The sequence below is a fragment of the Giraffa tippelskirchi genome, chromosome 2 (assembly GCF_054371585.1).
Source record: "Giraffa tippelskirchi isolate mGirTip1 chromosome 2, T2T-mGirTip1v1.2.pri, whole genome shotgun sequence".
NCBI classification, from domain to species: Eukaryota; Metazoa; Chordata; class Mammalia; order Artiodactyla; family Giraffidae; genus Giraffa; species Giraffa tippelskirchi.
In genome coordinates this window covers 131,672,390-131,688,351 of record NC_137276.1, presented here as the reverse complement: position 1 = coordinate 131,688,351, position 15,962 = coordinate 131,672,390, and the positions used below count along the sequence as shown (strand labels likewise).

Genomic DNA, 15,962 nt, shown 5'->3' with positions numbered 1-15,962 from the left:
AATAAGAAGACCGGGTTTGATCCCTGGCAGAGGGGTAAGATCCCCTGGAGAAGTAAACAGCAACCCACTCCGGTATTCTTGCCTGGGAAAGCCCACGGACAGGAGAGTCCAGTGGGCTAGCGTCCATGGGGTTGCAAAGAGTCAGACATGAATGAACACACACACACCAATTATTCTAATTCTACTCAACAAAGGCTCAAAGAGTGGGGTGAAAAACAGAATGAAGAGAGGGGAAAGGGGGAGAAATGTCTGAGATGTGTCCTGGTACCCAAGAGGACTCAGTGAGCCACGGGGCAACCTGAGTGGGAAAAGTACTAGGTCTTCCCCATGCCCTCAATTTAATTTCTGCTTCTTCACTGAATATGAAATATTTTATTTCTGGTAATGGATATTAATTGTTCCTCAAATGTCAAGAACTTAGCAAAGAAGTTTTGTAAATCAATGTAACAAATCTCCTCAAAACAACAAAACCTCTTAAGATAAAAATAGATTCCAAAACATTAAGACCAGATTGGATACTGATTGAAGATATTATCTTAAAGAATGTGAAAGTTGAAAAAAGTGTAAAATGTCTGTTTTGGAAGAAATTTTTAAGAAGCATGTTTTTCATTGACCCACTGCTGCTAAGTCGCTTCAGTCATGTCCGACTCCGTGAGACCCCATAGACGGCAGCCCACCAGGCTCCCCCGTCCCTGGGATTCTCCAGGCAGGAATACTGGAGTGGGTTGCCATTTCCTTCTTCAGTGCATGAAAGGGAAAAGTGAAAGTGAAGTCGCTCAGTCATGTCTGACTCTTAGGGACCCCATGGACTGTAGCCTACCAGGCTCCTCCGTCCATGGGATTTTCCAGGCAAGAGTATTGACCATCCAAGTGCTATTTCAAGAACACTCTAGAATGCCTGTAAAGATGCGTGCTTATGTGTGGGTGGGCATGTGTGTCCACTGTGAAGATCACCAAAACTAGGACAATCAAAACCTGATGCCATTAAATATCCTGATTATGAGTTATACTTGTGCTAAGTCACTTCAGTCATGTCCAACTCTTTGGACTGTAGCCTGGCAGACTCCTCCGTCCATGGGATTGTCCAGGTAAGAATACTGGAGTGGGTTGCCATTTTCTCCTCCAGACCTTCCTGACGGAGAGATGGAACCTGAGTCTCCCTTACTGGCAGGCAGGTTCTTTACCACTAGTGCCACCTGGCAAGTTATCCTTAATTGTACATTTACATCTGTATGTCTCCAGTTAGAGTAGACAGGCCACCACAGAGACTCTCATGGGGTATTTGGAGAGTAGATTTGAAACAGTATTTTGTTACTCATACATATTACTCATCTTCTGACTCACGGTGCTGGCATGAGACTGCAAACAGGCCTGCAACTCCCCCAACTTCCCCTGCATCTCATTCAGTATAAATAACTCCTGGGCCAGGTGTGTATGTTTCACAACAAGACAACAAGCTCATGAATTTCTGCAGGACATTCATTTCATCAAAGTCAAAAGTCACAAGAAGTGACACTTCAATCAGTCCTCAATAACTCTAGCTTGTGTATCCCAACTTGCTCTTATTCTCTCCCAATTTGTGTCTATCTGCCCTTCACAACTGCTTGGGGACTTTAAGCTCCAAGATCAGATCAGTTGGGAAGACAATGAGCAGTGCAGAGACTCAGTAAATTCCAGAATTTCAAAATATCTAAGTCCTATGTGTCTGTGTATATCTGCTTCTCCCTTTTAACCCTGACTGATATATACCGTTCGAGTCAATGAACATAAGTATCCCACCTAATCATCTAGCCAAGAGTTATTTAGCACATACTCGGTGCCAAGTACTATTTTAACCACTGGACACACACTGGTAACAAGTAACAGGAGAGACATTTCTCCCCTCATGTTGTCTGCATACTAACTAGGAAGATGGAAATAAGTGAGCATGTAAATAAGCAAGCATAAAATTCAGATGATGTATTAATTTACTATTGCTGTTCCAACAAACTTAGTTGCTGCAAACAATTAAAACTTATCATCTTACATTTCTGGAATTCAGAAGTCCAAAATGAATCTTGGCTAAAATTAAGACAGGTTTCTCCCCAAGGATCTATGACAGAACGCCTTGTCTAGCTTCAGAAGACCAACTGCATTCCTTGGTCTGTGCCCCTTTCTCCACATGCAAAATGCATCATTCCCTCCCACTTTTGCTTCCATCATCACCTCTCCTTTTTCTGACTGACCCTCCTGCCTCCCACTTATGAGGACCCTTGAGATTACATTGGACCCACTCAGATAATCCGAGATAATGTTCCCATGTCAAAATTCCTTTTCCCATGTAAACGAACATTCACAAGTCCCTGACCATTATTCAGTCCCTCAGATAATCTGTGTTCATAGAAAATCAACAAAATATGGGAATGAAATGTCAACTTATATAGGGTAGTCAAAGATATCCTCTCAGAGAATTTATTTTCAGCAGAAACCTGAAAGATAAGGAGAAAAGTATTCCAATCTAGGCAGGAAGACTAAGAAGTGTTAAGACTGTAAGGGAGAAAAAGCTGGATGTGTTCCTGGAAAAGAAAATCTGCTTTGCACAAATTGAGCAAGAGGTGGTAGGACTAGGCCTCAGAGATTTGAGGCCAGATCTTCTAAGGCCTTGTGCTAAGCAGCTTGGGTTTTATACGTCAGTCACTGTGCAAAGATTTTATTACTGCAGCATTCTATAGGAGAAACTTTATCTAAGGTGGAAATGCAGCAGACTCTAAAGTGAGTGAATGAAACCAATATGTGGGCATTAGCTCATGCCATTGGATCTTAAAGACCTGCATGCACCAGAGGCCGTGGAAATAGTACAAGTATCTGTACTGCACATCAGTTTCCCAACTCAAGGGCTAGCAAGCTGAATCTCTGGAAGTAGCATTCAACAAACAGAGGGAGCCTAGGTAAAGACCTTGACTGAACTTCTCTATATTTCAGCCAGGCTGTTTACTGAAAAACTAATGAACATTTTTCCTCCAAAAACAATTTGATAACTGATTTTTGTTTAATAAGTACAGGTACTTTGGGGAAGGGGCTTCCCTGGTGGCACAGTGATAAAGAATCCGCCTGCCAATACAGGAGACACAGGTTGGATCCCTGGGTTGGGAAGACCCCCTGAAGAAGGAAATGGCAACCCATTCTAGTATTCTTACCTGGGAAACCTCACGGATAGAGGAGCCTGTTGGGCTACAGTCCATGTTTCAAGAAGAGTCAGACATGACTTAGCAACTAAACAACAACAACTTTGAGGAAGAAGTCATGCTTTTAACAATGTTAGGTCTTCTTTTCATGCTTTTCTGTTCTACATTGTTCTAGTGGAGTGATGAAGAAGTGGTTCTATCTACAGTCAGTTGAAGAGCGACCAGGAGGTAGGGAGATAGATGTATGAAATATGCATGTCACTTAACTTTGAGGAGTTTTGCTAAGAAAAGAAAGAGAAATCGGATGGTACCTGGAGGAAAATAAGATCTTAGGAGGGTTTTTGTTAAGATGGGAGATATGTTAGTATGCTCACTGATGACAGAATGATGAGGGGAAATTTGTTGGTAGAGGCAAAAGCAGGAAAACTGCAGAGGCTAAGCAGTTAAAAAGTCAGTGAGAAGGAACAAGATTCAAGTGTAAGTGAAGGCTTTGGCCTTGGATCAAAGCAAGGACAGTTCAAAGTGAAAGTCATATTTCCCATTAACTAAAGGATTGACATTCTGTTTTTGTAACAGTCTCTTCAGTTTTGTTAGCAGAAAACAGCATCCTGAACCTGAGTACTTCACGACACTGACAAGACTGCACTTCTAAGTCTTTAAGGCTGTCAGCATCCTATCTAACTGTGGCAAATCCACTGAGAGAAAGACCACCTTGTGGGGACCTATCTGGGAGTCCAGCCGACAGCCCCTTGATGACATGACTTCCCTCTAAGTGAGTTCAGTTCATCCTCTATAGATCTCAATTCACACATAGTTTTTAAAATAAGTGTAACTTTAGCAAATTGTCATACATCATTTTTAATTGATATATTGAACCATCTAGCATGAAAGCAGCTGCTTTCTCTACCCATACGTGTTGGGTGGGGAATTCTCTAAGCATAGAGATTAGCCAATTAAAACCAAATGGCAGAGAATATGACCAGAAAATCACTTCCAGGGTTCCATGCCAGAGCATAGAGAGATAGTCTGCTACCAGGTATATTGTTGGAGTCAATATATAAATCTTTTATTTGGTATTCTATTTTATTACTGATTTCTGTGCTTAATTGGTAGCTGACTTATACATTTTTCAAGAAGGAGTGAATCGTCTATGCCAGAATGCATTAAGACACTGCAAATCAAGGTTCTGTTTTAGTGGGAAACTGGGGGAAAAAACCTGAAAGGTATTGATGCTGTTATGCAAATAGGAAAAGCCCAAGAAGAGAGAGTTCTATCATTTCCGTGATGGATAGAAATGGGCTTAGGGTTGACAGGCAATCTAAAAATTACTATTACCTCTCATTATATCCTTCCAAGCATTTCCGTTTGTGCAGAATGGGATTTTAAACATCTTGATCAAGCAATAGGAATCTGCCTCATCTCCTGACACTGATGATCATCTGGCAGGGCAATATTGTTGCTCTAACTGGCATCCTCAAGCGGTTATGAAACTGCATGAGGCATTACTCAAGAAGTGGCTTGTGATTGGAAACAGCCAGCAGAAATTTAAAAGCAAGTATCATTTTGCCACTCATCAAATGATCAAAGGTTTCATAGAGCTTTATGCCTATGAGGGCCAGTATATAAGATTCACTCTAATCTCAAGATGTAAATTTTAATATCTTCAACTGTCTTGGGTTCTTAGAGTTGTAGGACTTTAAACCTGTTCAGTTTCAAAATGTTCAAATGAAGAAATGGAAGCCACCCATTGTAATACAACACTCCCATCATGGGGCAAAGGCTGGCTATGGAAGTCAGTAGTCATGAGTCATACACCATTACTTTCTCCAGCTCGTAATTTTAGAGCAAAAATATGATAGGTGTCTCTTTGATTTTTTACAGACTCAAATTCCTACAGTTTATCAAGTAAATTTGGGACAGTCTGCTTAAAATACTTGAGGTCTTCTGGCAATAAAGTTATACCAATCACAAAGTAAATCTGGGAACAGTAAGGTGACAACAGTATTCTCAGCTTCTCTACACTTCAGTTTTCTCACCTGTAAAATATGGAAAGAAATGTCTACCTTCTAGACTGATTGAAAAGATTAATTGGATTATGATTATAAAAATATTGGGTTCAGAATCTGGTACACAGTGTTCACTCAAAAAACAGTGATTGTCATTGTAACCATTGTTATCTTTGTGCAAAAAGCAAGAAGACATGTTTTATCATAGACTCAAAAGCCTGAAAGGAACTTTTAAAAGGCATCTATTCATCTTTCTTGTTCTGTGTACCATCGTTAAATCCCACTTATCTACCCTGACTTCTCTCTCAAAAGACTCTAAGAAGATAACAATACTTCTTAGTGGATTATTATGACTATGTAAATAACGTTAATTGTTTGGGTTATGTACAGCTGTTTTTCTCAAGAGATTTCTGCAATTCTAAAGCAAAGCAGCTGACAGCTTCTAGGGACAGTATCTTAATTAACAATTATTGTGCAAAAATCTTTCTTCTGACTAGGCAGGGGGGGAGAGGTTGTTAGGAGGCAGGGAGAGATGTATTAGAGATGTCCAGAGAGCAAGGGGCCTTTGTTAGCCTAGAGGGTCTCTTCTTTGCTGAAGAAAGCTCTCCGATTAGACAGAAAACTGTCGCAGGAGCATAAAAGCCATTTTCAGCACCATGTAAGGCAGTCCCATTTTTTTTAGTTAGACCAGTGAAATGAGAACGACATCTCTCTTGTTGCAACTGCCAATTATTTAAGAGGCAAAACTCAAGAAAGTCAGAAGCGAGTCTCAAGCATGAAATGGTAAAGTAGCCACCAGAACTGAGCACAGCTAATGGCTGTCTTTATGATTCTTTAATAAGATGGGGCTTGAAGAAGCCAGGAGAAAATAAACTCCAACCTTACTTCATTAGGACTAGATGCATTAATATGTGTACAACAGTTGTATTTAAAATGAGTTGTCCGTGATGCAAAAGTCACTATGATCCATATTAGGCATGGACAACCTAAAAAATGACAGGTGGCACTTTTTAAAGAAAAATGAAAAATCAAACTCAAAATACAGACACGCACTCCTAAAAGGTTCTAAATACAGATTGTAAATACAACTAACCAAAAGGTAAAATTCAAAATGAACCATATCCCTAGGACTATCCCTAATTAAACTGTAGTAGAGATGTATCTACAGCCTCTATTAAATGTAGGCTGTACATTTATACTTGAAATTTCATCCAAATAGGTATGTAATAGTACACTCTTAGTAACTATGAAAGTTTCTTAGAAAGGATTTTAATCACTGATATAACAAATACTTATGAAATACCTACTGAACCAAGGTAACAGAGGAGGGAAAAAGTACATAATGCCAGACTTCAGGAACTTAAAATCCAGTGAGGAAAATGGATATTAAAACAAGACATACAGCTTGTGCCATCAAGAGCATGAGGAAAGACCCTAAGAAGGGATCTGATTTAGACTGGAGGAGCAATGGAATTTAAGCTCTAACCTCAAAGACTGGCTAACAGTTAAATAAAATACCAGACCACCTGACCTGCCTATTGAGAAATCTGTATGCAGGTCAAGAAGCAACAGTTAGAACTGGACATGGAACAACAGACTGGTTCCAAATCAGGAAAGGAGTAAATGAAGGCTATATACTGTCACCTTGTGTATTTAACTTATATGCAGAGTACATCATGGAAAATGCTGGACTGGATGAAGCACAAGCTGGAATCAAGATTGCTGGGAGAAATATCAATAACCTCAGATATGCAGTGTCTTAAGGCAGAAAGCAAAGAAGAGCTAAAGAGCCTCTTGATAAAAGTGAAAGAGGAGAGTGAAAAAGTTGGCTTAAAACTCAACATTCAAAAAACAAAGATCATGGCATCTGGTCCCATCACTTCATGGCAAATAGATGGGGAAACAATGGAAACAGTGACTGACTTTATTTTCTTGGGCTCCAAAATCACTGCAGATGGTGACTGCAGCCATGAAGTTAAAAGGCGCTTGCTCCTTTGAAGAAAAGTTATGACCAACTTAGACAGCATATTAAAAAGCAGAGACATTACTTTTCCAACAAAGGTTCATCTAATCAAAGCTATGGTTTTTTCCAGTAGTCATGTATGGATGTGAGAGTTGGACTGTAAAGAAAGCTGAGTACTGAAGAATTAATGCTTTTGAACTGTGGTATTGGAGAAGACTTATGAGAGTCCCTTGAACTGCAAGGAGATTAAACCAGTCAATCCTAAAGGAAATCAGTCCTGAATATTCATTGGAACTGAAACTCCAATATTTTGGCCACCTGATGTGAAGAACTGACTCATTTGAAAAGACCCTGATGCTGGGAAAGGTTGAAGGCAGGAGGAGAAGGGGACAACAGAGGGTGAGATGGTTGGATGGCATCACCGATTCAATGGACATGAGTTTGAGTAAGCTCTGGGAGCTGGTGTTGGACAGGGAAGCCAGGTGTGCTGCAGTCCATGGGGTCACAAAGAGTTGGACACAACTGAGCAACTGAACTGAATGAAGAGAAGGAGAATAAACATTTTGAGTCAAGGGCACTGAGGCAGAAGAAAAGTTGGAATAGCTGGAGGGCCAAAAGAAGGCCAGTGAGGGTTGTGTGATAGCATCAAGGGAAGAGAAGATACACAGTGACAAGATCAGATTGGCCATGTAAAAAAAAAAAAAAAAGTAATGTATCCTAAGTGCAGTGCCATTGAATGGTTTTAAGCAAAGTGTGAAATCATTAGATTCACATTTCAGAAAAAATAACCTGGCATAGTTCTGCATAGAGCATAACAGCATACAATGGCATGAGTAACTACAAGCTAGTAGGGAGCTGCCATGGTCTAAGTGAGGCATGGTAGTGTTTCAGGTAAGAGATGTGGAGAGAAATGGATTCATTCAAGGTCTATTCTGGAATAGGCATCCACGGGTGATAGATTAGAATATTTCTCTGGCTTCTGGTTAAAATTACCAAATAGAATATGGTTCCATTCACTGAAATAAAACACAACAAAGTTAGGGGGGTGAAGTACAGTTCATCAGGTACGTACTTCATTAAAGACTAAAAAGGGGAATGAGAAAAGAGCAGGAGCACAGGAATACCAGCATCTCTGGGGTGAAATACAATTTTTTAAATATATTCAATTTTATGATTGTATCCATTTATCTATATACATTTTGCTTGGGAATACAAGCCACAAATCTCAGCTCTGTTTGGATAAAGGGAGTAGCATGTCCCTAGTAGGGCAGGGACTCTGACATCCCAGGGACTAATGGTTATCACAAGGTGGGCCTGAGAAAGACAACTCCAAAAAATGAACCACCTCAGAACCAAAAAGTTTGTCAAACAGTTTTGAAGTTTAACAAAAATAGAGGCGACTGAGATTTGAATAAGATCTGGTATTAAGAGAAAAGAAGAACCACCCAAAGAAATAAGTTAATAAGAACTCAGTTGTCAAAGATGAAGCTTTGATCAAGTATATAAGCAGACACTGAGAACCGTTTGTGATTTTTATCTTGAAATGACAATGTGGTAACTGTGCACAGATTAGCATAAGATGAGCTTATATGGGACACACTGAAGAGATGCTTGCTAGGTCCCCAGAGCCCAGGTGGGACAACTGTGGTTTCCCACAGGGACCCTGCATGGAAGGGTTATCATTGCTCATCTCAGAGTGAGTAAACCTTGGAAATTGGTTTTGGCAACTACTGTCTTCATTAAGTGTATACTAAATATGCCTGGTGCAGCCTGTATAGTTCTTGTTACAGAGTATACATTCAATCCGTCTCAACAAAACCTTTGTATAAACTCCAGAGTTAAATTCCTCCCATTGTTGTTTTTTAAAGTTATGTGGACTGGGCAGATACTACCTGATTCTTTCAAAATTTCAATGACAGAGGAGGAAAGTTTCCATAAACAGCAGCCTTTACAGAACACTGCCTTAACAACAGTTAACAGGCAATCTTATAGGACTACCCATTACAGTGGCACAGAAAGTAGCTAACTTATCAGAAACTACATTAGACCTTTACAGTCTCTACCTTTTCTGACTTTTCATCTGAATGCCTCAGCTATGAAATCTCTTGTTTTGACCTTAGTGGAAATGGCTATCCTTTGTGAAATAACCTAGAAAGGTCTTTGTGTCTGTTCTGTACACATTGGTAAATTTCCCACATCCTTTCTTCAGAAGTTCCCAGGCTCAAACTCATTAATCACTCTCATTATTCTTTTCTAGACTCTCTATACACCACCCTTCTTCTCTCTCTACAGTTAGGAGCCCAAAATTAGACTCATTAGTAAAGGCTTGGCCAATGCCAAGTCTAATAAGATGACATTCTCATGAATTCTGCACATGTAAAGTGAACTCATCAAAAAGTGAGGTGATGCCTGGAAAGGTCTTATGAACTCTCTGAATCCTGTCTGAAATAAATATGTAAGCTAAAACTGAAATAAAGATTTGCAAACAACCGAACTCCAAATCACATACCTGAGGTGCTAAGGCACCACTCACCACCTTCCTCCTACCACCCACCCACCCCACCACACCTTCTTTATTCCTGCTTATATAGGTATAAAAATTCTGGGTTGGTAAGAGAGCCAATAATGCCAAAAGGTAGAGAGAAATAATGCCAAAAAGACCAAGAGTTGCAACCTAACATGCAGAGGCCAAGGCTGAGCATATACAGTGTAAACTAGAAAGGATCTGCCAATAAAGAGAGGAAAAACTAATCTGGCTAAGAGCAGGACCCTGGAATCAGACTTCTGGGTCTGACTTCTGCATCAGCCACTTACCAGTTGTTTGACACTGGAGGAGTTAGACTTTCAGCCTCATTTTCCTCATCTGTAAAGGGAGGCTCCTTATGGTACATAAATTATTGAGTTTAACAATCACATGAGTTAAGTATCTGTAACTGTTTACTAGATCTGAAATAGTCATGTTATAATTTTATGTATAGGTACACTTTTTAAATAATTTAAGTATTTGTTAACTTGACTAAAATAAGCATTTAAAAGTGCACTTTAGGCCATCTTTGCTGTTGAAGCACTGGAAAAATCCCAGGCATTGTCAATTATCCAATAAACATGTAAATTTTTTTTAATTGGAGGATAATTGCTTTACAATGTTGTGGTTTCTGCTGTACAACAAATTGAATCAGCCATAATTATATATACAGCCCTTCTCTCTTGAGCCTCCCTCCCTGCTCCCACCCCAACCTTCTAGCAGCTTCCCATTACCTATCTATTTTACATATAGATAGTGTATACATGTCCAAGGCATCTGAATTTTTAACCAACATGGTAGCCATGCCACTGGCATCAAGGCTGCAGTTAATGTAAACCAATTCAATGTACCAACTAGGCAGCTGGTAGAAATAACTATGTATAACAGAGAACAAGAGATAAAATCCCTGATCCACATACTGTGACCTAGCATTCTTGTCACCAAGAAATAGAATTAAACTGTCCCTTCATGGAAGTCATTTAATTTCTAGCAGGAACTAAAAGCAAAGTTGAATATCTATAAGTATTTAAAACTTCAAGTTTTCAGCAGAACGTTTTATCTTGTAGAGAAACCATAAGCCCACTTAATATTTCCATATCATGAATACTATACACAAGATACCTCTCATTTAAGCTTATAAATGATTATCCTTTCAGTCAGTAGTACACACTAGAGCAGCTATTAATAGATTTTCTATTGTTGCTCTCAGCTGAATCTGTCAATGCTTACTTATAGGCCTTAACAATTAAAGTTTTATTTTCTATTTTACTTAAAAGTCATAGATGAGTGAAAAAGGTCAGACACAAGTAAGTGTATGGTGTATGATTCCATAAAATTCTAGAAAATGCCAACTAATTTACAAAAATAAAAAGCAAGTCAGTGCTTGCCTAGGGCTGGGGCAGGAGTGAGGGGGGATGAGGCTTGAGGAGAGAACCACAAAGGACCACAAGAAAATTTTAGGGTGATGGAAATGGTCTGTCTCTTTGTTGTGGCACAGTTTCATAGTATACAACTGTCAAAACCTACCAAATTATATAATTCCAATGGATAGTTTACAGTGAGTAAATTACATCTGGGGTAAAGTTGACCTGAATAATAAATGTCACAGGAAAACATCTAGAATAACACACAGAATATAAATAAAACTGATCAAGAGTTTAGACATGCTTGTAGCTAACGATCAAGTTCAGCTCTATTCTGTACTTCTCTAAAACACAGAAATATGATTTTTACCAGCACAAATTAAGTTAAAACTAGCATCTTACAAAGGCTTGTAGAGCCAGGATGTCATCTAAGACAAGATGAAAAGTCTGTGTTTTTATAAACCTGACACTATGGGGAATAAAACAAGGAAATAAAGTTGGAGGCGCCTGTCTCTTTACAGAAAATGAAATGGGCTATTGCGTGCAGAGTTGTCAGGAATATTACAGTTAATGATGGTTCAACCTGAAAAATTTTATGGAATCAGATGTTAAAACTCTCCTCAAAACTCTTAAATGGAACTAGCACAAAGGATACTCTGAGTATTTTCCTTGTACTTCATAAAACCCTCCACCCCACATCAAAATTTTAGAGTCCACATTATAATTAATTATGCCTACAGACTGTTGGCACATGCAAGAAGGTCATAGGAAAGCCTTTATGTCTCATAAAACACCATCACAGGATTACAACACACTATCACACTCATTTCATTTTACCACAAGCCTGACAAAATAATCAAACTCACGGAATTAAAACTCAATTATCTTCCTCCTTTAACCATCACAGCCTGCTTCACAAACTCCAAGTTCAATTATGGCTGTATTTCATTACTCTCTTCTAGTCCATTACTCAATCCATCATATACTAAGTAGCTCTAAGTCTAGTGTCTTTCATATGATGTTTCTCACTCCTCCTGAGTTATTCAAAGGAATAGAAAGAGGTTAGAGCAGTCTAGGAGATGGTAGGAAGCAAGCAATAGAGAAGAGCACAGGGTCCCCATCATCCCACTGACACCAAGCATCACACCATAGAGCAACCTGCAACTATGTTTTTGCTTGTCCAGTTCACTCTATCAACATTGTTCCTTGGGGATGATCAACCCCTCTCAGGCTTAGGCTCTCTAGAGTTGACACCATTATGCCCAGACATTCACCTCAAAGCTCAAGTCTGTGACAAAGTCTAAGGGGGCTTTCCACAATAGCCACCTTTTCTGCCAAAGCTTCATTCACTACAGAGCTTTTGTTTGGAGTCCAAAGACATCACATAGAATGGGCCGCAAGGTAATTTCACTATCAGCAGTTTTATTTCAGGAGCCTCACTGTCCTTTGCACCTGATCCTTGTTCAGAGAAACTAGTTCAGCCTTTACAGTTCTTCCTAGCTTCATCCACACAGGATTTGAACTATTTTCATGAATTTGAGCAAACTCCAGACAGTGCAGGACAGAGAAGCCTGGCGTTCTGCAGTCCATGGAGTTGCAAAGCTTTGGATATGACTTAGTGATTAACCACCACCACCTAGCTTCATATCCTGGGAAGCAATTTCCTCCTTTCCACAAAGCACAGATCCTGTTGCAGGATAATCCATCTCCTCTCCGAAATTTCTGCATATCAGAAATTTCACAGGAAGAATAGCCTTGAAGGGCAAAAATATATTTTGCTAAACCCTAACCACTAGAAATCAACCTTCTATATTCATTGGAAGGACTGATGCTGAAGCTATAATACTTTGGCCACCTGATGTGAAGAACTGATTCATTGGAAAGGACCCTGATGCTGGGAAAGATTGAAGGCAGGAGGAGAAGAGAACAACAAAGGATGAGATGGTTGGGGATGGCATCACGGACTCAATAGACCTGAGTTTGAGTAAACTCCAGGAAATGGTGAAGAGCAAGGAAGCCTGGCATGCTGCAGTCCATGCAGTTGCAAAGAGTTGGACACAACTTAGTGGCTGAACAACAACCACCACTAGAAAATGTGTATCCCCACAAAAAAAAAATGCTGCTGGTGCCCTAGTCAGACCCCCTGGCTGTTACCATTTCTGGGAAAACCCTCCTTCCACCCAAGTGCAAGAACGTTGCCTGAGGGCTTTTTCTGGACACTTGTACACTCTGCCCAACACTGAACAGACCAGAAATACTGATGAGTTACCCACAAATGAAGTACTCAAAGGAATGTTCCACACTATTTCCAGAGCTCCCCCACAGGCTGGGGCTCCACTTGCCCACCATGATCAACTGCTTGATCAATCACTGTCAATAGCTTGCTTTCTTTACCAAAGATCTCTGAGATCATCTCCCAGCAAACGACTTGCACCCAAATCCTTCTTTCAGAGCTTACTTCTAGAAGAACACAAACTAAGATGCCCATTTCTTAGTTTAGCGTAATCAAGAGGACCCAGGCTGGAGAGCAGTCAGGAATAATATCAGACATAGAATCTTAGAACACTTCAGAGGAGCACAAAAACCAAGCAGGGAAGGTACAGGGAAGCAAAATTTGGCAGGTGGTCAACAATCTCTGCTCATAATTGGAGGAGTTAAGAGAAGCCAGAATACAGAGGTAGCACTGGGAAAAGAATTCATACGTAGATGATATGGGCTGTTAGCACTATCCCCGACTATCAGGCAGAGGGAAGCCCCGGGGAAGAATGCATAGGATCCTTAATCCTGAATTTGTGCTTTTCAGAGCATTAGTAATGAGACACTTCCACAGCAGGAGGAAGAACTCAGACATGGAGACTGGAACTGCTCCTCTATATTACCAAAGTGTGCTCACTCACAGGGTCCCGGGAGACCTTTGACAGTAAATCTTGTCTTTCCAGTAAGATTACACATTTAAACAGATTCTTTGTACTGAGTATTCAGCAAAATTAAACCAGACATATAGGGCTACCCATGTACATCAACCAATAAATCTCAAATAACAGCAACTGTACTGCTTTATCATTTACTGATGATTACATACACTGTTTAAACATCACAGCCATTTTGCATGGTCAGTAGGAAAAAGTGTCTTTTTCATTCTCGGTATTCTATACACAGTGTCTGTGAGTTTATACACGGGTGAGTTGAATTACTATGGACAAATGGAGTCACTCAACCACTGGAATCTCAATGAAGTCTGGTAGTCAATTCCAGCCTAAATTATAAATGTTAATATTCCTTCAACTGACTTTCCACAATCCCCATTTCTGGATTCAAATCTCCAGCTCAGAATAAAAGATAATATAAAAGTAACCATATTTTCGGAACTTTAAAACAAAGCAAGTTTTTCCCCTTTCACTCCTTCTGCTTTCTCTTGAAAGATGGAGCTTATTTTGTCAAACACATAAGTTTTTCTTTAGAAAAATTCTGTTGAATTTATTTTTCTATTCCAAGATATTTCAATCACTAAGTATGTTTTATGTGACCAGTGCATTGGTAAGTATAAAAGTCTGGTCTTGACAATTTCATAGTTTGGAAAAACTCTGACACATCTGAAAACTAACAGGAAGGTTGGATCTGCTGTTTAAATGATATGTAAACAATACAAAGCAACAACTATTATCACAAATTTACATCACTATTTTAAGCTTCTAACCCTGATTCTAGAAAATTACACTTCAGTATCTGTTGATTATTCACTACAGGAAAAGAACTGAGCTATTTTCTTCATCTGGGGTGGGGTTGGAAGAGTAAGAAGGTATGAAAAATGAATATACATAGTATTTGACTTAGAGAAAAAAATTGAACCAGACAAAATTGAGCAATTTTGTCAAGTTCTTTAACCTTTCTAATGCAATTATCTAGATAAAATTAAGGTAATAACAACATCCACAGGTTTTTAATGAGTTAAAAAAAAATGATTCTTATGTTTAGCTTTGAGCCTGACACAGTATGTGTCTTAGTAGTTAGTAAAGAATGGTTTTTAAAATAAAACAATTAAGACATAAATATGAAGTGGAAAATGAAATTCTACAGGATTCACCAAGAAAAAACAAACTATTATCCTCTCTCACTCTACCTTTAAACTCTTTATTTGGACTCATACTTTATTGTTCTTTTTGGTAAGGTCTTGGCCTATCTTAAAATTTTCCAGTCAATCTTAGATAAGTTCTTAAGTCCTCTGGTTACATTTAGTTACAAAATGCTACTCCCATATCAGTACTAAAAAATGTATTAGTCCTGTGTAATGGTCAAAATTCCAACCTTCACTTACAGTTAACCTCTTCTGCAATTTGGGCCAGCTTCGGCGGAAGTCTGCAGGGGCAAACTGCTCTCCCTGGAGCTTACCCTCCTCCCCTCACCCAGAGATTTCTAGCCATGGTTTCTGAGCCTGTCTTTTGCCCAGGAAGTCAGAATGAGGTCATTCGGTTGGGCCCTAATCCAGGAGGACAGGTGTCCTAATAAGAAAAGGACAAATTTAGACCTAGACACACACACACACACACACACACACACACAGAGCACCATGTAAGGATGAAAGCAGAGAAGGAATGATGCTTCCACAAGCCAGAGAACACCAGACTGCCAAAGTACCAGAAACTGGGGGAGGTGCCCCAAACAGATTTCCCCCCTCACTGTCCTCAGAAGAGAGCAACCCTGCCAGTACCTTCATCTCAGGCTTCCAGGCTCTGAAGCTGTGAGACAGAAGGTTTCCATTGTTTTAAGCCATTTGGTTTGTGATACTTTGTGATGGTAACCCCAGCAAACTATATATTTTGCTGTATATGTGTATACACACTAGTTTGCATATTTATACATATTATAGATTATGTATATAAAATGAAACAAACTACTTTCAATTATTTGAGCATTTATTTTTCTACATAGCCTAGGACTATT

General features: G+C 39.4%; 1 long non-coding RNA gene across 1 annotated transcript in view; it reads right to left on the bottom strand.

The window, feature by feature from the left end:
• Positions 1 to 15,417, bottom strand: part of LOC145538549 (uncharacterized) — a 192,846-nt gene extending 177,429 nt beyond the window's left edge. Inside the window, exon 1 of the long non-coding RNA XR_014077008.1 lies at positions 15,337 to 15,417. This is a non-coding gene — a long non-coding RNA (uncharacterized LOC145538549). The remainder of the gene's footprint in view (positions 1 to 15,336) is intronic.
• Between the last annotated feature and the right edge of the window lie 545 nt (positions 15,418 to 15,962).